The 24762-nt window shown below is 34.9% G+C and overlaps 1 protein-coding gene and 1 long non-coding RNA gene across 2 annotated transcripts in view; one reads left to right on the forward strand and one right to left on the reverse strand.

Moving 5' to 3' along the window:
- Positions 1-24762, reverse strand: part of LOC111514053 (uncharacterized) — a 453014-nt gene that overhangs the window by 376768 nt on the left and 51484 nt on the right. The gene's annotated exons all lie outside the window — the stretch shown is intronic.
- Positions 2022-2806, forward strand: LOC141486394 (uncharacterized). The gene is made up of 2 exons (XR_012467811.1): positions 2022-2541; positions 2601-2806. It is a non-coding gene; the product is annotated as an uncharacterized lncRNA (long non-coding RNA).

Consider the following 24762-nt stretch of genomic DNA (forward strand, 5'->3'; position numbering starts at 1 on the left):
CAGCAGAAAAACTGAAAAACACTTTCAATCTCGACGAAGTATTACTTTAGAAAATTCCGAACCGCAAAATGTGTCGTCACATCATTAAATCTGCGTAATAACAAACGTTTGAGTACCGTGAAAATGCAACAATGATATGCTTATGTATCAATCGCGAAAAAAATATCAAGTGAGACCGAACAACTTACAAACACAACTTGAGACCTTCTTGATCTACCAGGTTCCGGACGGCACAAGGAAAGCGCTTTCCCGCGTGGTTTTTCAGTTACGTCGGCAGGAAAGCTTGCTGACAAGAAGGGTTATAGTCCGGTACGATTGCGGTTTTCCACATTATTTTCCTATTTCAACCGACGGTGAGGAAACAATTTCCGTTAAAGGATTAGAAATAGGATGACGTGCTAGGAATCACACGTTTAAAAGTGAGACCCCGTTAATCCTTGTCATGGTGGAAGTTCCAGTTGATTACAGACTCACCTGGACACCACATATCGACACACTTTGTGAAAAACTTTGTTGAAATTGTTATGCGTTAAGATTCTTGTCTTTAAATATGTCAACATAATGTATTTTTGTTCATAATAATAGATAGCAGACGAGCCCTATTAGCCTTGAACAGACAACGTGTTACCTCAAGGCAAGTACAACAGTGCCCCCAAGATTCAGCCAAAGCCTCAGTAGATAATAACATTATCCTGTGGTGGGTAAAAGGGCACGACAGTAGTGAAGGTGATCGCATTGCCGACTCTTTAGCCAAGGAAGCGACTGGAGTAAGAATTTTTGAACCCAGTGACACATCGGCCTAATGACTTTGACAATTGCGGGACTAGCCAAACGTCACACCAGTCACACACAGAGATGGGATGAAATCAAAGGATGCAATCTTGCCAGGATCACCATGGGAAGCTGGCGCCGACCAGGCGCCATCTGGCGATGACCAGGGAAAATCTACGCTATAGAATTTCTGACTGGCCATTGTCAACTAAGGAAACACATCCTCTATGCAGGATGTGTCAACAAGAAGATGAAACTGTCAGGCATGTCCTATGCGAGGGTCCGGAGTTATCCTCAATAAGAGAGTCTGTGTTCGGCAAGTCTTGGCCTACACCTGCCGATATGAAGAAGATGTCTTCCAGAGACATGTCCACCTTCCTGGAAAGGACAGGATGGACGATGACCTAGGAGGACAACTCCTCGGGAGGATGTGGCCTAAGTGCTGTGGGCCTACACTAACCCTCCCTACTCAACAGATACAGACAGATCAAGTTTTTTATCGAATCAGCAAATTCATGATTATCCAACTCCCTCTGGATACTCACTAGTACCTAGACCACATGGAGTAGCCCTCTATCAAAAAATCCATCTCTATCTCGGACAGAAAATATTCAACAAATTAGATGAAAATATAAATGCAGCCCCTAATATGAATATTTTAAAACAAGATTGAAAATCCTTTCAATTGAAAAAAATAGCCACTTTCTGGATAAATTTTATTAATAAATTTACTCCTCTCCATGTACTCTTTGGTTCTTGTTCATTTTGCAAATTGTTTTGTAAATGCTTATAGTTTTTTCAAACTGACGTTTTCCTTGTTATTGCATATGGAAAGATATGTTTTTTTTCCATTGTACCTTTCAACAAGCGAAAAAATAAATAAATATTGATATTCAATTAATTAATAACAGAACCGAAGATGTTATCAACACGAGTCGTTGGATTAGAAAGACCTGGAGGCCCAAATCCCAGAGCTGTGGAATCTTCCAGTACGATCATTGACCAAAGTCAGAAAAAAGACTCAGATACATCAGAAAGTAGGTACCCTTATATTTATCATCGAAAAACAAATACATATGCCATCGCAAATTGTTATGTAGACCTATAGAAGAAGAACGTTACGTAGATAAAATAAGATATATTTCATCTTTTAGATACACTTAGGATACATTAGACAGGTCAGTATAAAAATTTAAATTGATATAAATACAGAACATACAAAATTAAATGGATCGGCGACTGTACATTTATAGTTATTTATGTATCAAGGGAATTAGGAGGGCCTTAATTACCGATGGCAAAGTTTGCGTCCCGAGGGCCTCTGGCCCGAGGGACAGCAATTGCCTGAGGTTATTAAGGCTCATTAATTCCCGTGGTACATAGATAATTTTATTTCTGACCGATTTCAATAAAATTTTGTTCATTTTTGAAACGGAAAAATGTACCAATTCATTACCTTCCCGGTATATTTGAATCAGGTACCGTTGATTATAGTAGAGTTTTCTTGTTGCTAGGTTGTTGCTATGTTACTTGTTTATAAACAGAACTTTGTTATCAAGCTGTGTTTGCGGTGAAAACGTGTTTTCTACCCCAAATATAATGGAGGATATTTTGAAAAAAGCTGAACAAGCAAGAGAATCATTAATTCCATCGAAAAGTGAAGCCGTATACCAAAAAGAATACAAGATATATCTGGACTGGCTGACACGGAAAAATGTTATGCCAAAAGATGTCACTGAAACTGTATTTCTGGCATATTTTCAAGAACTGGTAAGGAATTTTCTATGTTTTTCGGTAGATTTGGTAGTAATTGTGTTTATTCGTTTCAGTCAGAAACGTATAGTCCGAATTCTTTATGGACTAAATGGTCAATGCTAAAATCAGAAGAGAGAGGTACCTCAACTGTAGTGAACAGAAGCTCCAGCCATACAAAAGAAGAAATTGTTTCCAGTGGCGGAAGTAATTTTCAGGGAACATTTCAAAATTGTACATTTATTATTTGTAATGACGTGAATAAATAAAATATGGTTCAGTTTTCATTTCTATTTATTTTTACTTGTGAAAGGTAGAGGGAATTATAAAATCTATAATGTCCCAAGGGAGTTATGACCCTCTTTATTGATAGCGTAACTATGACGATATAAGCTTATAATATCCCGGTCAGAAATAAAATATTTAAAGTAACATGAATAACAAAAATCAATTTTCTCTATAACTCATTGTCATATGCCTCAAGTGAATGATCGGGAATATCATTAGCCTTTCCTGGTAAATTGTTGAAAACCACTGCTCCGGCATTCTTTGGTAAGTTTTTGTGCTCCATAACATTGCATTTCCTAATATAGATTGTATTACTTTGTCTAGTAAGGTAAACGTGTATACTAATTTATAAAGATAGATTCCAAATGAAGTCAAAAATTTTGTTGTTGTGAAAGGCTTCTTTCTCTATATGATTCATTATATTTCAGATAGAAAAATAATTTTACGAATCTTTATTGTATTACAAAAATCCTTCGTGTTCGATTGGTAACCTATTTATGTTGTAGAAATTCATATCGAATATAGAACGAAGAAAATAACTTTTGTCTAATCTCTACTGCGTTCTTATTACGACCGGTTTCGGTTTATTAGACCATTTTCAATTAACTCGAGTAGACATTAGACAAAAGTTATTTTTTTTATTCTATATACAAAAATGCAAACTACCTCCACAAGTCTAGTATACGAGGGAATGATACAAATCAAGCAGATGCTCTTTGTTGAAGTATTTTTTCAGTATTGTAAATGCATAGAATGTTTTATTGAGTTTATTGTGGAGGAAAGGGGCGTGTTCTTTGAAATCAACCTTTTCGTCTATCTTGTTCCTAAAATTTTTGTTATTGGTGAGGTTGTCAAGGAAACTCAATCTATATTTAAATTTAAGTCATTAAATTCACTAAGCTCATTGGTAAGATCGACAGAAACTGCTTTGGTCATATTATCAATGAGTTGATTCTATTGATATCTTGCTGTGAAGCTGCTACTCATTATTGAGGTTAGTTTTTCTTTCAGTTGGGTACGTTCTACGCTACTACTATAATACTTGTATCGTCGGTATACATAAATGGCATACCATATTCGATGAAACAGGATAGAATCTAGCAACTTCAGGGTATGCTTAGGGGCGGAGCTCCATACATAAGAACAATATTCCAAAGAAGGTATGATCTGAGCCTTATAAAGCATCAAGAGTTGCTGAGGTGTGAACAGTTTTCTAGTGCGAAACAGTGTTTCAAGCTTTTGAGAAGTGGCTTTTACATCCAGCAACATGATTGTACCAACATATTGGTGCCCATTTTAACCCCCAACAAACTTATCGAAGCAGAAAGTGAAATTGTTTGACCTGGCATTATTATATCCGGTTCGGAGACATTAGTCTTTTTGGAGAAAACCGATGTCTGGGTTTTTGTGTCATTGAATAGAACCTGATTACTTTCATCCCAATTTGAAATTACTTCTAGATCCTCATCATGCAACCTCCTGCTGTCGGCCTGATGATTGGCAAGCAGTTCTCTGATTCTGATAAAGTATATAAAATCACAACATTGACAACAATGTTTTCGTTTCAATGCAATAATATTTGTGAGAGTTTAGTACCTACTGTTATGGAATTGTACTGTAGCAGAATGCGGTGTGCGTCTAGCATCCATGTTCAGCCACCCAAGTTGTTTCAAGTATTGAGACACATGGTCACGTCTCCTTGAGCCTGTGACGAGTCTTATGCACCAATTCTGCAGTTTTTGAAGTATCTGACTGTCAGCTTTCAAGAGTCTTGGGCCATAAAAATACTACCTGCATCATTGGTATGAGAAATTACCAATGCGTTGCAGAGTGAAATTTTAATTTTTTTTTTCGAAAGATGTTTACTCGAGTATACTAGTATTAGATCCATACAACCCTCTTTTAAGGATCTGAGAAACATGTGTTGTCAATTTTTCGTGACCTTTCTATTTGTTAATTGAACCCCATCGATGGAAATACTAAAAAATTCGCTACCACGATTCTTTGCATGACATGAGATTTAGATGTGTCTACAGAGAGACAGTATTTACTCAATTCAGATATCAGAGAGTGAAAGAGCAACATTGGGTGAATTTTCATTGAATTGTAAATACAACTGTATATCGTAGCTTATCATTTCCAATCTGTTAATATTTTTTCAGACAATGAAAGTTCAAACTTTCAAATCAGTCTCATTATAACCTCTCAGTCAGTTTCAATTATCACCAAAATTCGTTGAACTTCACATGATTTCAAACTTCAGCCCCCATAAGGAGAAAACAATGACTGGACTATGAAGCTAGGTATTTGAGGGTGAAAATACGGCCTCAACACACGATACCGCATTTGTCCCTTATCAGAACGAAAACGAATGCAAAGTGTTTGCCTAGTAGTATAAGAGAACATAAAGCCTAGATTAGTGTGCCACAAATTGCGATGAGTTCTAGATTTAATCAAGAAAAAGGTATTTTTAGGTAGAACGATTCGAAATTCAGTGGCGTTGCGTCGGTATGAGGCTAATTATTTCTGAATGGTGATTGAATACACTATCAGTCGCATGATCGTTTTTTTTTCAATCACCACTACGGGGTTCATACTATTTTGGACACTACCAGTTTAAAATTAAATTACAGAAGGAAAGATCATTTCCGGATGACGTTGTGCAAATTTTAATTTCGATTTTATAATATACTGGGTTGCCTTTTATATTTCGGGATTAGAGAACAAAAACAAATATTAATCTTAAAAAATCACTTTATTGTTTTTCAAAATATTACCCATGAAGATCTATACACTTTTGCATGCGTTTGAACCAATTGTCGAAGTACTTTTGCCACTCTGATTGATGTACCTATATATAATAATATATAATATATAATAATGATAATAATATATAATCAATTATTAGAGTTTATTGACAAAAATCAAATCATGTTTAGCAATCAATCTGGTTTTCGAAAAAAACATTCTTGTGAAACAGCACTACAGTTATCACTAACTAAATTTACTAATGAAACAGATGAAGGTAAATATGTTGTAGCTGTCTTTTTAGATTTCAAAAGGGCCTTTGAAACGATTGATAGAAGTATTTTGCTTCAGAAGCTGAGAAGATATGGGCTTGACGGGATGGTTTATGAATGGATCGTTCACACGTACAGAGAGTACGTGTGAACGATTATTTCTCATCATATATAACAAATCACACTGGAGTTCCACAAGGTAGTGTGCTTGGTCCCCTAGTATTCATTCTGTATATGAATGATATTCAATTATTTACAGACTGTGAGATCATCAACTTATTTGCAGATGATACCTTATTGGCCTGTACTCGAGTAAATTTAGAAGAAACTGTTGGCCGAATGAATAAGTTCTAGAGAAAGTAGAAAAATATCTGAAAACCAATAAAATGAAACCTAATGTTAAAAAAACGAAAGCAATTATAATTACTACTGAATTCAAATATAATCAAATAAATACAAACAACATAAATTTAAAAATTGAAGATGAACGTATAGAAATAGTAACATCAGTGAAGTATTTGGGATTTCAACTTGATAATTGCTTATCATTCGACAGCCACTTCAAATATATTGAAAAAAAGATTGCAAAAAAATTATATTTCTTCTCAAGAATCGCCAATAACTTATCAACAGATACAAAAATTATGGTAAATAAATCAATAATCCAACCTCATTTTGACTACTGTGCATCTAGTTTATTCTCTTTTAATTTGAACAAAGTGCAACAAATACAAAAACTACTACAAAATCGAGAAATGAGAATAATTTTAAAATGTAATGGGTATACACCAATTTCTACCATGCTATCTGCTCTACCATGGCTCTCAGTATCCAAAAGATTATTCTATTGTTCCATGGTTTTCATTTATAAAATATTAAATAAAATGACCCCACCATACTTGCTCTCATTAATAACTTTCAATAAGGACATTCATCACCATTCTACTAGGCACAAGAGTCACGTTCATATAAATAGAACAAATGCAAGAAATAGTATGAGCAGTTTATTTTATAAAGATTTTCTCCAATTCAATTATTTACCTGATTCAATTAAATCTACTCTATCATTAAAGATTTCCAAGAGCGAACTGTTAAAATATATTCATGATGGAAATTGAAAAAAAAAATCCTTTTTGTTCAGTTCAAATTATGTATGTAAGTATATAAATTTGTATTATTTATATAATTTGCTGATTATATTATATTTTAAGTTAGCTAACCTGTATATTAGGGAATCCTAATTCAATAAATAAATTTAAAAAAAAATACCTCCAAAACATGCATTCTGAATGCAGCAACCGCTTCTTCAGGTGTCGAAAAACGTTTACCTCTCAGTTTATTTTTTACCTGCGGAAATGAAAAGAAGTCATTCGGTGGCAAGTCAGGACTATACGACGGATGACTCATCAAATCGATGTTTTGGGTGTTCAAAAATGCAGTTGTTTGAGCCGATGTGTGGGAGCTCGCATTGCCGTGGTGAAGAGTGATCCGTCTTTGGCGGTTGGTTTTGCTGATTTCTTGAAGACAACTGGCAAACAAATGTTGTGTACCACTCAGAATTGACTGTTCTGCGTTGTTCTAGTAGTACGGTTGCGACATGTCTAGTTTTTCCGAAAAAACAGGCGACCATTTGCTTGGAAGTGCTTCGTGCGCGAACAACTTTTGTTGGATTTGGCTCATCTTAAAACATCCATACAGTCGACTGCTGTTTACTTTTGGGCTCATACGCGTAAATCCACGATTCATCACCTGCCACGATGTCATAGACGTGTTTCGAAGCACCGCGATCGTTATTTTTCAGCATTTCCTTCGACCAATCGACTCGAGCCTTTTTTGAGCGATTGACAAATTATGTGTGATCTAACGCGAACAAATTTTTTTGACAGTCAAATGTTTATGCATTATTAAATGTATGCTGGTCCCACTAATGCCTAAGGTTTTCTCAATCTCACAATATGTCACATGACGATCTTTCAATATCAGCTCACGCACAGCATCAATGGTTTTCGGAACAACAACTGATTTTGAGCGACCTTCACGAAATTCGTCGTGGAGTGAACTACGACCACGCTTGAATTCACCTTACCATCGATAAACACTGGTCCTTGATGGAGCTTCATCGCCAAGAATTGAATTAAGTTTATTTATGCACAGTTGCTGAGTTAATCCACGTCGAAAGTTGTAAAAAATAATCGCACGAAAATGTTTACGATTTAATTCCATTTTTGGGCCGAGATGAATCTTTTGAGTTACTATAAAAAACACAAATAGCGCGCGTATTTGTTAGGTGCTAGATTGCAACACTAGGATTGCCAAATCCTGAAACATGAAAGGCAACCTATTATGCATACTTTTGTGGGAACGGAAATATGTTGGAGTGAAAAGATGGTCACTTTGCGTGAAAGACTATCTTGGTTACTACTATCATTTTAATGGTTTTCGAGCACAGTTTTTATACACTATGAGTCTTGCCTGAAATCGCAGTTTGAAAGATGATCTCTCGTTAATCTTTAGTGAGCCTAAGTTTAGACTTTTGTCGTTTAAATGAAAACTACAGCTGGAAATCGAAAAAACAAATTCTATTCCAAATATACTTCAGTTGATTTGTCTTTCAAAACAATAAGATTTTTGTTGAATCAAAATCATTAATTTTTGATACGATTAGTATTTTCATCATCATTATCGTGTTACTGCCCTTCATCCTTCGCATAAAATACATCAATAAGTATAAGTTCTTTTATTGTGTTGAAAATGAAGGCCTTATGAGTTTCATACTGTTCAGAAAATTTGTGCTGAAATGAGTGAAATTCTTAAGAGAAAATAGATGGAACATTTTGCAATTCCATTGAATGGTTTTGTCAATTAATAAAATGTTTGACAAATGAAAAATGTAAATCCTCACTTGAAGAAGTAAAATAAAAAACTCCATATTCTGAAATTCAGATGCCGTGATTATCCTTACTGACTATTCTGATCACTTTGAACGATAGAGGGTTTCTAAAACAGATAAGAAACACATTGGAGCACAATCGCGAACATATAAGAACGTTCGAATGTAGTATACATATGAATGCGAGCTATAAAGTCAAATCATATAATTTCGGATTTACTTAGTTCAAAAACTAAAGTATTTTACTTATAACTTTATGTATATTACGACTTTATAGTTTTGGTTCAGCCGTCTGTATCATTTCATAACCATCTGGTAAACGTTAAAGAAAAATAATTCATAAGTTCCATGATGATTTATTAACAATTATCATCACCTACCTCCATTCAAACTTTTATGATTACATCAACTACAACAGAACTCCTCAATTAACATGGAGTGATGAAGAATTGAAACTGATCAATTATTGATTGCAGGATATTTTCCTGATTGACAAATTGTTCAAATCAAATTTAATCTTTCGCGCTGCCGGAGAGCCCAGATGCAAAGTCGGCAAAATCCTAAAATATCATCCCTAGAGGCATTTTTCTTGCAAATTGTCATGAATTTTAGGTTTAACGAAAATATTACAATAATAAAAATGCCGATAAAGATAAAACGGTCCGTCAGTTTTCCATTATGCTTTCATATTTTCATTCGTGAAGTTAAATTATCAAAAGACAGCTGACGTCCGTTTGGTTCTTTGAAATTCAGACTCATTTCCACATCTAAAGAAAAAGAGATTTTACAAAATGCAGATTTGAAAAATTTGAGCAATTTTCATGTTGAAACGGGGCAATCTTCATAATATATTCATTCCGAAGAATTTAATGTTATTCGGTTTTCTCTCTATAAGCTTTCATAGCTGAAAAGTAATTATAATAAGATGGATTCAAAATCTACTCCAAGTGTAATAACCTGAAAATTTTGTTTCGTTAAAAAAACGTGTGCGTCTCGGGAAGCACGACAGAAGTGATAACTTAAACTAATCTATGTTGAACTATTCAATATTGAAATTGTTAACTTGAGAATAGATTAGTATATAACTTGAATTTTATGTATTTTAATATGATAACTCAAAGAAAGGTTATTTACTAATGAAATATTTTATTGATTACTTTGTGTATTACAGCTACCATAAGCTAATTGTTACATTTGTAGGATTAAATAATGATACTAATGATGTACATAGACAAAGTTAGTATTATAATTTTCAAACCACGTTTCACATAATAAAAGAATATAACATGTTTGATGGTTAGATTTTTATAATACTGTCAACAGAATATGTCTATCGCATACTGAACACTGAGCGTCAAACGTAGCGCACAAAATTTGAACATTCATCTTATTTTTTTGAACAGACGTTTTATATAGGTGTGAGATTACACTGTAAATGTTGTTTTCAACGAAGAAATGAAGGAATTGTTTCTCCCAAGCCTCGAAAGTCTTGATCAGACAATATTCAAAGCAATCGTATATCCACCGCACAAGTCCTACTTCTTTTGGCCTGAATTGGATGATCTGGTCATCAACGAAATGTGGCTTCAACAGGACGGCGCTATGTGCCAAACAGCTCATGCTACACTGAATAATCTGCACGAGCGATTTGAGGGCATGGACATCTCACGTGGAGGTTATGTCAACTGACCACCGAGATCATGCGATTTGACCACGTTTGACTTTTCCTTGTGGAGTTCTCTTCAGTCACAGGTGTATGCAGCTGTTCTCAAAGCCAATATAACCTATACCACAAATCAAATTCAGACTGTTTCATTTGGCGGTCATGAAAAATTGTACGTTTCGGATACCCTCCACCTATAGCAGCCGTGGCGAACATTTGAACGATGTTATTTTCCACACATAATGGCATCGATAGGTCTTTCAAATGAATAAAAAATTTCGATGGTATCTCACATACACTTTGTTTTATTTAAATTTGAAGATAGGAAGCGCTTAATGAAAGATCTTTAGTGCCTTAAGCCTTCACCATAAAATAAATGAATATAATGAAACAGAATGAATTAGGCAAGTAATTGTCGAAAAGAGTATTTCAGATGATGAACCCATATACGTGAAACTATCACTCTTCCATAGAAGGTCATAAAATAAATTCGTAACATATTTCATCCTACCACATATATAAAACAGGTAAGCGTGATGACATTGACAACTATAGACCAATATCGATTATCAATAATTTTGCTAAAATATTTGAACAATCCTTAAAAAGTAGACTTGTAAATTACCTCAATGCAAAAAAATACTAACAGACAGACAATTTGGTTTCATTAGCAACTCCGATACCGAAAAAGCAGTACTAGATTTTGTACAAAAAATAATTGGAGAATTGGATAGATCAGAAAAATGTTTAGCTATATTTCTAGACCCAGTTAAGGCATTCGACACCGTTGATCAAGACATGCTATTAAGAAAATTACATGGGTATGGTATACGTGGCCCAACATACAATATTTTGGAAGACTATCTATCACATAGGACACAAAAGGTCAAAGTTGATAATAGCCTCAGTGACGCAATAAAAGTTAAAACAGGAGTACCACAGGAAACAGTTTTAGGTCCCATAATATTTCTTGTTTACATTAATAGTATCTGTTCCATCAACAATTTTGGGGGTCATCTCATATCATATTCGGACGATACAGCACTCATATTCACAGGTAGCAATTAGAAGGAGGCATTTGAAAAATAAGAAAAGGGACTGAAATATATCCAGATATGGTTTGAGCACAACCTTCTAAGTCTGAATGTGAAAAAAACTGAATTTATCACATTCACCCTATTACAGAACGATCAACCTGGAAATAACATAATCCATATACATGACAGAGACTGTACTAATACAACAAATTGCAATTGTGCTGTTATAGAAAGAACGAAAATGATTCAGTATCTGGGAGTTATAGTGGATCGGCATATGAGGTGAGATGACTACATAAACTATGTTGTAAAACGGCTCAGAGTTTTAACAAAAAAATTCTATGAATTGAGAAATATTCTGGAATACAAAATGTTGATTACCATATACCAGTCTTTAGCAGAATATGTAATAAGATAATGTATTGCTGCCTAGGGTGGTACATTTAATAATTCTCTCAATAGTCTCCAAATATCTCAAAATACAATCTTGAAAATATTATTCAAAAAACCTAAACTATACTCTACCGAATGTCTGTATAAGGAAACGCAGTTACTGAAAACAAGAGAACTCTATATCCACCGATGTTTAACTTGGGTGTACACAAACAAACTTACACTTCAATCAACAAACAAAGAAAAACAAACAAGATTCGTTACTACCTCTTCCATAAAAATACCAACACTTAATAAAAGTCACACACGGTCCAAAATTATTCTTCTGCCAGTTAACATAAGAAACAATTTCAATCTCAATACATTCAAAAAATCAATCAAAACATTCACTATGTTCAATACCGAACTTCTCGATTTATTCAGCTAAACATAAACGATGTTCAGCAAGTACTTTAGTTACTTAGGTGCATCCATCCTCACACTGAGGGTAATAAAACTGTATATATAAACTGTAAAAACTGTAAAAATGATGACCTATAAATAAATCTTGAAATCTTGAATCTTGGTTTGGCATAAGAAAATACCTATTAACTGCTCTTTTTGTCATCTATTACTCTGTCTTAACAAGAAATGAATGGAAGCAAAGGAATGTGTAATTAAAAAAACGTTTTCAATTGAAGATAAAGTTATCATTCATCGAATGCATAGTTTGAGACAGTTCCTCAAATTACAATATCATATGCATATACAAATCTTCACGTTAATATACGAATCGTCACATTCGCATAAATCTAGCTGTAACCGAAAGCAACACCCAAAAATTCCCATCGGGCTGATGCTTTCCACTTCGATATAACGAAAATAAGGATGTGTACGGTGTCTGAGAGCTTTCGAATTAATGACACTTTTAATGTTTTCGATTGCATTCGACTCGTCACTCTTATTGTTCTGTATTCCTTTTTCAGATATTCCTGATTGAAAAGAGCTTTTACATTAGACGTCTCCGCACCCTGCTTTTCAATTCGAAATCTCACAGTTCAAGATTGATTATGCCAAAAACACGAGATACAACCTTACAAAGATAGGAATCAGGAATAGGAAATGTTTCCTGACACCAAACAATAACCGGTGTGAGTGTTTATATTATTTGTTAAAGTAGATGTATCTGTTGATCTCATGACATGGTTTTTTGTAAAGTAGAATATTCAACCAATGAGATGTACGACTCCTTCTTGGATATTATCTAGTGGTCTGAAGACGGAGCACCACATATGTGCTCGATATTCCAAGGCACCTGTTAATGCCTTACAAAGCTCAGATCAGATCATACCCTAAAGCTGCTAGATAACATCCAGAAAAGGGTCATCCGCCTGATTGGAAACGCGAACATCACTTGCAACCTTGATAGTCTGGAACCATGAAGAAAGGTTGGGGATTTGTCTCTATTCTATAGATACTTTCATGGAAAGTGTTCGAGTGAATTGGCACATTTGATTCTACCAAAAGCGATACATATCAGAAATGGCAACGGACTGTGGCTGCTCATCGTTTGCGGTTCAACTCAGTACTGTTTGAGAAGTCTTTCATTTGGAGAACTGTATTTATGTGGGATGAGCTTCCTGAGAATGTTTTTCCAAATGGATCTAATCTCCAACGATTCAAATCCAATGTGTGTGGCTACTTTCGCACAGGCACCGATCTAAGAACGCCACAAGGATTTTCCGGTCGTGCTTGAGTTTCATCCTTAAAAAATTAATAAACTTTCTAGTTCGTAATGGTGTTCCTTCCAAGACTCTGAAAGACTGTGCTATTACATCAGTCATTTGACGGCTGGCTAGAATTCGTGATCACATTGAAAAAAGTATACAGGGTGGAACATAATTACGTTAAAATATTTAAGTGACGTATTCCTGAGACAATTTTAAGAAAAGAAGTCTATACGAACTTGTGTCCGAAAATGCTTGGTTTCGGAGATACGGGATGTTGAAATTGAATGTTTTGTTCGCTTTTTGAAAGTAACTCTTGCAAAAAATAAGTTATTTGCACGAAATTCGGTACCCGGAGTTTTTTTGACGTGGGAAACCATAATTTCGTATTAATTTTCATGTAACATCTAGAGGGCGTTGCGTACGCTGTCATTATTTCTTTCAAATTGCCCTAACTTTTTTGACAGTAAACTTTTGGTACTTTTCATGAAAAAACCTAATTCCCACACTTTTTTCAAGTAAAAAAGGTACCTACACCTCCTCAACAACGCTGGACATGATCGTTTTCGAGATATTTACCATTTTCTATATCGATGCATATTACTTTATAGCCAAATTTGAATTCAATAATTTTTGTCACTCTCCGCTTGCAAATTAAGTTAATTAAAACGAGTAGGATATGTAAGTTTGTTTATAAAAATAGAAGTTCGCTGTCACATTTTTAACTATTAATTGACAAATTCACAGTTCGGAGTTTATAAAGTGATTTTTTGGTACCAAGCCCGACTTTATGAATGCTGAAATGGCTGATATGGTTTTTGCATGCGGCTTGGCTGACGGAAATTCAAGCGAGGCCAGACGCATCTATCAGGAAAGGTATCCCCAACGCGTGACTCCTTGTGCAGCGACATTCGTGAATCTTTTCCGGCGACTTTCCGAATCTGGAAGCTTTGAAACAAATTCTGCAGTAGGACGGCCACGAACTACAAGAACTGTAGAATTGGAGGAGGTGGTTCACGAAGAAATTAGTGAACATCCAGAGATAAGTACAAGAAAAATTAGTCAAACTTTGAATGTGAGTCACATGATAGTTTACAGAATTTTAAAGGAACAGCTATTATATCCTTATCATATTCAGCGTGTCCAGGCACTTCCGCTACGCGATTTCCAACCACGTATCGAATTTGCTCAATGGCTTCAGAGAAAAGTCGAACAACATCAGAAAATTTTATCGAAAATCCTCTTCACAGATGAGGCTAATTTTTCAAGAAATGGTATCATGAACTTCCATAACAACCACATCTGGTTGTTATGGATTCTCTTTTAATGTATGGGTAGGCATAATTGGGGATTATTTAATTGGGCCCTATTTTCTACCCTTACGTTATGTGGGTAAGTAGATGCTTACCTACATTTTTTGGAACACGAGCTTCCCCAACTTATGGAAGATGTCCCCATTGGTCCCCGAAATCACTCTTGGTTTATGCACGATGGAGCTCCTGCTCATTTTAGTGTGATAGCAAGAAATTTTTTAGACGTGGCATATCCCCAACGATGGATAGGAAGGGGAGGCACTGAGCATTGGCCCCCGAGGTCACCAGACCTCAATCCCGTCGATTTTTTTTGGGGAAACCTAAAATCACTAGTTTATGCTAGCCCCATTGAAAACGAAGAAATGTTGAGGGATCGCATCATAGCTTGTTGCGAAACGATAAGAAACACTCCGGGCATTTTTCAACGGGTGCGGAATTCTTTGATGAGGAGAGCAGAAGCTTGTATTACTGTTGGGGGTCGTCACTTTGAACAGTTGTTGTGATAGTTGTTTCGTTCAATTTTTATATGTTTATTTTCCTAATAAATAACTTCTCCGAATTGTTTTTTACAAACTCCGAAATGTAGCACTTCCTAATTGAATAATTGAACCTGACAAATTTTTTCAATTTGGATTAAATAAGCAGTTCGATAATGCTCAGTTTAGAAGAAGTCTGTACGGGTATACTGCGTATAAAGTTTGATGAAAATAACTAAAATTGCAAAAAACTTATATTATGAAAAAATTATTTCTTTTGATAAACTCTCTTTAGCGGCAGCGCGCGCAAGCCGTAACAGCCGCGCGAAACCCTATTTTCAACGTTAAATTAAAATTATAAATAATGGAGATAGACTTATGATGTACTGTTTGGAACCTTTGGTGTAGTAATGAATATTACTGGAGTTTTTTCCCAACACCAAATCGTTATTTTTACACCTCGACACGTGTTTCGATCACCAAGTGATCATCTTGCACCAAATCGTTATTTTTACACCTCGACACGTGTTTCGATCACCAAGTGATCATCTTGAAGATGATGGGAAAAAACTCCAGTAATATTCAATGGAGATAGAGATTCGGTAGTCGGGACCTTTTTATCGTGAATTTCCTCTTCTTTAACGAGCTTTTTTCAAAATTGCTCAATTATTAATGTATTTTGAGTTATTTACGAAAAACTGAATACCATTTTTTTATCTTATTTTGTTGATAACAATCGCAATTGTTTACCTGCACCAAAATCCTTCAAAAACATTTTTCTAGAGATGATTCCAAATCGAATGAGCTGTTACTCACATTTTTAAGACCTTTATCTCTATTTTTCATGTTTTTGAACTTGTTGATTAGACTATTATATTGCATGAACATTTGACTATGAGAAAGCTCTGTTCAAAGTGAATGCCGCCCGAGCTCACTGTTAACCAAAAACAAAGACGTCTTGATGATTCTGAGCAGTGTCCAACAAACGAACAAAACAAACCGAAAATTTTCCATCGATATGTGACAATGGATGAAACATGGATCCATCACTTCACTCCGGTGTCAAAACGATCGTCATCTGAGTGGAAAGCAACTGGTGAACTTCGTCTAAAGCGCCCGAAAGCACAACAATCGTCTGGAAAGGTCATGGCCTCAATATTTTGGGATGTGCTTGGTGTAATATTCATCGACTATCTTGAGAATGGAAATACCGTCAATAGTAGATATTATATAGCGTTATTAGAACGCTTAAAGCCCAAAATTGCGGAAAAATGACCCTATTTGATTAAAAAGAAACCGCTGCTTCATGGAGACAGTGCACAGTGTCACAAATCAAAAAGAAATATGGCTAAATTGCATGAAATGGGCTTCAAATTGCTCCCGCATACACCATATTTGCCAGATTTGGCTCCCAGCGACTACTGGCTGTTCGCAGACCTCAAAAAATGCTCACTGTTGAGAAATTTCGCTCGAATGAAGGGGTCATTGCTGAAACTGAGGCCTATTTTGAGGCAAAAGATAAATCTTTCTACAAAAGTGGTATTAAAATGTTAGAGTGGCGCTGGAATGATTGTGTGGCTCTTGAAGGAGATTACGTTGATGAATGAAGACAATTTTGAACCAAAAAAACGGATTTTCTTCCTTAGGCCCGGGATTTTTCAGCCCAGGTGTTAAACAATAGTGATTCCTATTCGTCAGAAATTCTGTATTCCGTTTCTTGAAAGATACTTCATGTAGATCCTTGAAATCGTTTAGTAATGAATTGAATATTACAAAAAAATCTGTACACAAGAAATTCCTTGAATCTCGACGTTCTTTGTTTCAGAATGGGTATTGAGTGTTACATAATTATGACTGGGTGACTCGTGTACTGTGAAAATATTTTGAGAATTTTCATAATGGATAACCATCAAGTCACATCTTGAAACATTCTCAATGAATTTGCATTTTGGAAAATTGTTCCAAACACCGCTTCTTGCCAGAGGAAAGTAAACCCCCCTCCTATTTGCCGGCGGAACATTGTCAAACGAAGGAAGCTCCCTCGTTACCGACAAACTCAAGCCACAATAACTGCGAAGGATTAATGCCTGTGGATTACGGACGTTTGTCACTTGTCTACCTCGTATAAGTCGGTTACAGTCGCTGCTCCCACTGTCATCCCTAATTAATGTTGATTTCGAACGTGCAACTCTAGAGAACCTATAAGTTTCTTCGTCGTTGTCACCGACAGGAAGTTTCTTACGTAAGATTATGTAACGACTGTCGGATAATATTTTTATATAATATATCCCGAGTATTGATTTTTTTATACTGTCCAGTTTTTTCGATGAATCAAAGCGTCCACAGTTCCATGTTTATATAAAAGTAGCTGTTTCAGGAGGACTTTCTTTCAGTTTGTGTCTGAAAGTTACTTCTTTGCATGATCTACACATTGATGTATAGAGTTTCATATTGATTACTTCCTTCCTTTCTTTGGAATATTCTCTCATCCCTTTCTTTGTATCAGATGGAGTAGTAGAAAGCCAAAAACTTTCTTTCCCAAAAAAATTAATCACTCCTAAAAATATAACCCCTTCAATTCAAATGGGAAAAAGCTTTTGAAGTGATAACTTTTTATGGAAGAGTAAACGGCTTGGTAACGTAACGCGTAACGGCGCCAGTAAGTCTGGCTTCTCTTTCTCCTCACACACAGCGCTAGCCATATCTCGGACAAACTAGTCTCTCTCTCTTCGCATAACTCAGTATTCAGTGTGCCATTGACGTATAATGTTGAGAGTGATTCAAAAAATTCTATAAATAAACAGAAGATGATATACAGGGCTATTCAAATTCGTTTCTGTACATGGTGATCTCGTAAACGATAAGAGATAGAGTGTCTGTTAAATTGTGGCAAACTTGCGTATTTTAGAAACCTATTCAATGATATAAAAAAATCAAACATAGCTTTCTTGGTTCTATCAGGAAAAACCAAAAAATCCCAAATTATTTTTTACCTATATCTTCTTTATTCGCAGACATATTGAAAATCTGTCAACATTTTGCTATTGGCACTTGATGTGAGCTATCAGAATATATCCATGAATCTTTTATATAGGGTGTCATCTGACTTGGGCCACCCCATCTTTTGATTTTTAAATACTTTTTGGTTCGTAGACGTTCACTTCATAGTGAGAAATAAAATTTTATTGATGGTTCGGTAATATTTGATTATAATTGGGTAAATTATTCCATTTTAAATTACGGCCCAGGAAATTATTTGACTGAGTTAAATAAAAACACAATAGCAACTTTCACGTCTCCTCATTTACCGTAGAGTTTTCAAAAGGTTTTTTTTTTTTCATTTTCAGGTACCTATTCATATTTTCTCATATTTCCATTGATCTGAGCGTTTTCTACAATGAACTTCGAATAAGAAAACCTTTTATGATTATCTGAAACATCAACAACAAAAATTCATTATATTCTAATGAGAATTGAAATGAAGTAATTTATATACACAAAAAAATTAATGACGCAATAAATGTTCGAATTGGAGTCCTTCCATTTCGAGACAAATAATGGGCCAATAAGATGGCCTGCGCGATCACCAGATCTTACTATTTTGGACTATATTCTATGGGAAACATTGAAAAACAGGATTTACGCTGGCAGAGAGATGAAAATGTGAAAGACTCGACATTGAGGATTTTGAATGCAGCAAATAAGTGTATTAAGGGCAATAAATAATAATAATATGAAAAACCGAGTTCAAAAATGTCTCGAAATGGATGGACTCCAATTCGAACATTCATTGCACCAATAATTTTTTTGTGTATATAACTTATTTCATTTCATTTTTCATTACAATTATACTGTTCGTTTCGGATGTTATTATTGCTATCATTTCTTTTTCTGCGTATTAAGACACATTTAATTTATTTTTGATGCAGATATGTTTCAGATGATCATAAAAGGTTTTCTTATTAGAAGTTCGTTGTAGAAAACGCTCAGAGCATTGGAAAAAATATGAATAGGTACATAGGGAGATGTGAAAGTTGTTATTGTGTTTTTATTCAACTCAGTCAACCAATTTCCAGGGTCGTAATTTAAAAAGGAATAATTCACACAATTAAAATCAAATATTACTGAAATATCCCGAAATATAAAATGAAATTCAATTTCTCATCATGAAGTGAACGTCTGTGATCCAAACAAAAACTAAAACAAAAAATACAGGTCCGTAACATCAAGTGCCAAATGTGAACAGATTTTCAATATGTCTGCGAATAAAGAAGATATAGGGATTTTTATGGGATTTTTAGTTTTTTCTGTATATTTCCGGTTGAAAAGGTCTCTAAAAGTACGCAACTTTGCCATAATTTAACCGACACTCTATATCATATCGTTTACGAGATCCCCATGTAAAAAATGTATAGTAAAATGGATTAACGGGGTCTCTCAGTCAAAAAATTCAAAATTAAATATCTCAAAAAACAAAAATATATTGAAAAATTTGAAAAAATAAAATTGGAAATAAAACAAAAATGATAATAAAAATTTGGAAAAAACAAAACAAAAAGAAAAAAACAATTCCGTTAAAGTTCAACTTTCTTTCGTCGATTTATATGTTCAATTCATTATTTTTTACTCATTTTTACCGCCCTGAAGAAGCTTCCCATTAGAAGCGAAAGCTTGGCAAAGTAGAGCAGAGATTTAATTTTTTATTTGTTGCCTGAGAGACCGCCTTAACTTACAAAGATGTCAGTCTGTTGGATGTTGAGGTTTTTAAAGATTTCAATGAAGTGAATTGAATTTCGTACGTATGACAGACTGACATCCTTGTAAGTTTCGACGTAGTGTATAAATTCACCAATATTCCCGTATCAGACGCATTGAACATTCTCGAAACGAAACACCAAATTTCCAAAACATCATAAGTCACTGTATGTCCAGCACATACTTCCTCTTCCAAGATACTTTCTACAAACCAGTAAAGGGCGCCCCTATGGGTTCTCCTCTTTCACCAGTCCTTGCAAACCTTTTCATTGAAGACTTCGAAACCAAGACTATTGACTGGTTCGACCACAAACCCGGCGTGGTATTAGCCGGGGAAGTAATTGTTTTTCGACAGACTTTTACCACACACTACTCTGTAGGTAGTTGAAAGAGATTATTATTGCGAAATTTATTTCCTTGTACTCATTTCTTTTGAAGACTTCTTTCAGGTGATTGAATTCCTCAGGAAGGCTCCCAGGTTCACAGATACGTCGTGCTTTCTAAATTAACGTTTTAATAACATCTCTTTTTTGTTATGGTTGGTGGTTAGAGTTTTTTTCAAGTACCTGTCTGTATGTTTTAGTTTTCTGTACACTCTGTGACCTAATGTACTTCTATTGACAAGAATATCCAAGAAGGCTAGAGTCACTTGGGTTTCTCGTTCTATTGTGAATTGGGTTTTTGAGTCGGAAGAGTTTATATTTCATGCATTCCAGCTTTTTCATCGTATTTCAGTTTCTAATAATAAATTAAGTTTTCAGGAAATTCCATGTGGGATGCCTGTCTCAATAGCTCAGAAGGTTTTCCATTAGGAAGCCTCTCAATTGTAGGAGTAAGATATAAAAATAATTACCCTGAATTTAAACATGAAACTAACTCCAACAATCAAGTTGTCCACGACTACAACAATGATAATGAAATGCAACACGAACACATCCAACATCAAGTGTAGGTGCGAGTGGATTGAGATGATTAATACGTTATTCCGGTCCATATTGGGAGTTACTCATCATAAACGCTATCGCTTATCGATTCGATGCGGAATGTGACATCCTCACAGGTGGTTAATCGTCCATACAAATTAGAGGGTGAGACACGCCATCATCGGCCTGCAGGCAAAATAATGGCGTTTGACGCATATGCCACAACACAAGATATAAAATGTCATGTTACTCAATCATTGAATCTGGAAAAATCTTCTATACTAATATAAATGTGAAAGTTTGAGAGGATGGATGTATGTATGTTTGTGGCTCTTTCACGCCTATAATATAACAATTTTCAGTTGAAGGTAACTCATATACAAAATGAATTGAGAGCTAACGGCAACAATGTTAAATGTTACAACTAAATTCTTACCGGGGTCATTTTTATTGTCTATGCATCGCCATTGTAAATAATTGAAAAGTAATATGGTTCCATAAAATTTGCCCCCCGTAACAAGATAGCTTCTGCATATCGGTAGGATGTACGAGCGAATAGGTGAACCAGTTCGTTAAATACTTTGAAACATCGGTAAACTTCGCACTTCGAAGGTCTATTATATTTGCGTCCTTAAAATGCCATAACTAGTCATTCGGTTTCTTCATTATCAAGCGTTTTTTTATCTGCATAGGCGTAGTGTGTTCTGTTTCTTGTGAAGGTGACTTTGTTTTGTATTTATTAAATATATTTTATTATATTTATTAAATAGACTGTTATATTTATTGACTTCAAAATATAAGATAGAGTTGGCCGATACTTATTTTTTAAAATACATTATCATAGATTTTCATCACATTCACACTTTATTGTGGGATAATTAGTTGACCTAGTCATTAAACTCAGGTATAAATGTTCGTTAAACTCAGGTATAACTGTCATTAATTAGTTCCTAAAATATTATTAGTTTCTGGGTAGATAGTAATATTTCAAAAATTATATATAAATCATTCTTTTTTGAGAATAAAGCGCCAACTCTCGAATCCATTAGGACAAAGGTAATGGATAATGATATCATTCCAAAAATGAGCAAAGAGAAGTTAAGGAAAATAATAAAAGAAGATTTAAAATTCATATATGCCAAACGATCCCGTAAATCTGTCTTGATAGAAAGAGAAGATATAGTCTCATGGCGACGGAGATATCTTCGCTCTATTAGAGAAATGCGTTCTGCTCCCAAAAATTTATTATCTGGACGAAACGTGGGTGAATGCTGGTCACACAGTATCTAAAATCTGGCAAGATACTACTGTAACTAGTTATCGTCAAGCATTTGTGGACGGTTTATCAACAGGGTTACGCGGACCAACGGCTAAAGGGCAACGACTAATTGTCGCCCATATAGGTAGCAAGAGTGGCTTTTTAGACAATAGTGCAGTAATTTTTTCATCCAAAAAAATGGGGGATTATCATGAAGACATGGACGCCCAACGCTTTGAAGGATGGTTTGAATCCCTTCTTTCACGAGTCGAGCCAAATTCGGTAATAGTAATGGATAACGCTTCTTATCACAGCCGATTAGTAGAACAACTGCTAACTATAACCACCAGAAAAGCAGACATGCAGAGTTGGTTAGGACAAAAAGGAATTCCATTTTCCAAGGACATGGTTAGGGCCGAGCTCATGAGTATCATTAAACAGCATCGTGACAGATATCGCCAGCATGTGGTGGATACAATAGCTCGTGCTGAAGGCATCACCATTTTGAGACTTGGTCCTTACCATTGCGTGTTAAACCCAATAGAATTAATCTGGGCTCAAATCAAAGGTTACGTAGCTCGTGAGATCGTGACATATAAAATTTCTGATGTCCAACTTTATTAGAACTCGCAATGGGCTCGATTGGGCTAATGCTGTAGCCCATGTGATCAAGGAAGAAGAGAAAATGTGTAGATTTGACAGGATGGTAGACACTGTTTTCGACCAAAAAATAATAGATTTAAGTGTGACTGGGGATTCTTCTTCGGACGAGTCAATGGATTCTGAAACTTCATAAGCATAACATAGGTAAGTAATTATTTCTTTGCTTTGTAGTTCTTTTTCTATATAAAAGGAACATAATAATTATTTTGTAAATTTTTCTGTTTTTTTGAACTACTGTATTAGGCATACTGTATTAGGCATAATAAGAAAATTCAATCAGTTTCACCATTGACACCAGGTAGCGCCACCTACTATAGCAATTTTTACGTAATTACCTATGTGTTTAAATAAATAAAAATATTATTTTGGTACGCCTCTGCAGAGTTGGTAAGAGGATTATCCGTTGGTCACTTCAAGTGCGACGTTTCTGATGAATCACCTTCAATTGGAAATTGTTGTAGTATAGACGACTGAACGGATTTAGATGAATGTTCACATAAATATAGCTTATACATCAGAATAACATATAGGCTACAATTTACTAAGGTTTTATATAATTTTGATCATAATATAATGATAAGTATTGAGTAAGTCGAAAAAATTCTTGCTCCCTAAGATCTTTCTTGGCGTGCGCTGCCTATACCGTTGGAGTTACATGCAGATAATGTACCGTAAGATTGTTTATCCTGAATAGTCCACGATAGCATATATCTACCTATTATACGGTAGCCACTATATGCAAAACACTGAATCATAAATACAAATAAATTGGATACTTTTTTCATAATGCACATTCTAGAATAACTGTCAAATTCTTATAAAAATTGATACAATTGTCATTTTAAGTATTTAATAAGATGATGAAGCGCCATCGCCGAAAACTCGGGCAGACTTATGAGGCAGATGTTGACGGTTTTGTTAGTTCTGCGAATTTCTTTATAGGTAACATAATTCAATTCTCGAAGCTATTCATTACTTATAGCAGTTGGCATATTTTTTTCGTTACTGTATTTTTACAGTTAAAATATAAATCACTAGCCGTTGCCCGCTCTTATATTAACGTACAGCCGAAGCTACTGAACCCAAAATCTTGAATATGCAGGTAGATCCTTTAAGTATATAGCGTAAATGAGCATCAAGAAAGGGAATCAGGTAACTATTTGTTCAAAATGGTCTGTCACGAAACTTAATGTGAGAAACCAAATTCTACGTGAGCGAAGCCGCGGGAAACAACTAGTAGTATATAAAGAAATTATCTTTACCTCAGACCTTCGAATTCATAAAAAAATGAATACAAAAATAATATATCTGAATGATATGATAATAATAGAAAATACCGCATAGATTGATATTTCTCACTAGTCCAAGAATCAAGTCGGGTGTTAACCTCAAAATGTTTTATATATTCTTAAAACTATTTGTATATCATATTATATTATTATATTATTACTGGAATCAATGAAGTCGCCCCGGAGCGCCAATTAATTTTTATTGTTGTTTTTATTTTTATCGTTGTTTTATAATTTCACAAATTGTTTTCATCGAAATAAGTAGCATATTATATACATTTTCAATTGGTAAACCTTGTTATTCTCCAAACTTCCCCTACGCACATTCTGAATCTTTCCTAGGGTTGTCAATTCAATCCAGTCCACTTCCTCAGAATTCCAATTGATGTAATTGTTTTCTATTCAGAGTAGATTATTATTGTTAAGTTGTTCTGGTTGAATTTATTAAAACATTGGATCGAACAACGGATACTCTGACCTGCTGTATTTTCGCTCATTATTTCAGCAATAGTTTCCAACGATACAGTTTTTTTTGAAGTGATAACTTCTTATGGGAGGGTAATCC

This window comes from Leptinotarsa decemlineata, unplaced genomic scaffold (genome assembly GCF_025532065.1).
Source record: "Leptinotarsa decemlineata unplaced genomic scaffold, Ldec_3_MD MMD2_tig00026354_RagTag_RagTag, whole genome shotgun sequence".
In the NCBI taxonomy this organism is placed as follows: domain Eukaryota; kingdom Metazoa; phylum Arthropoda; class Insecta; order Coleoptera; family Chrysomelidae; genus Leptinotarsa; species Leptinotarsa decemlineata.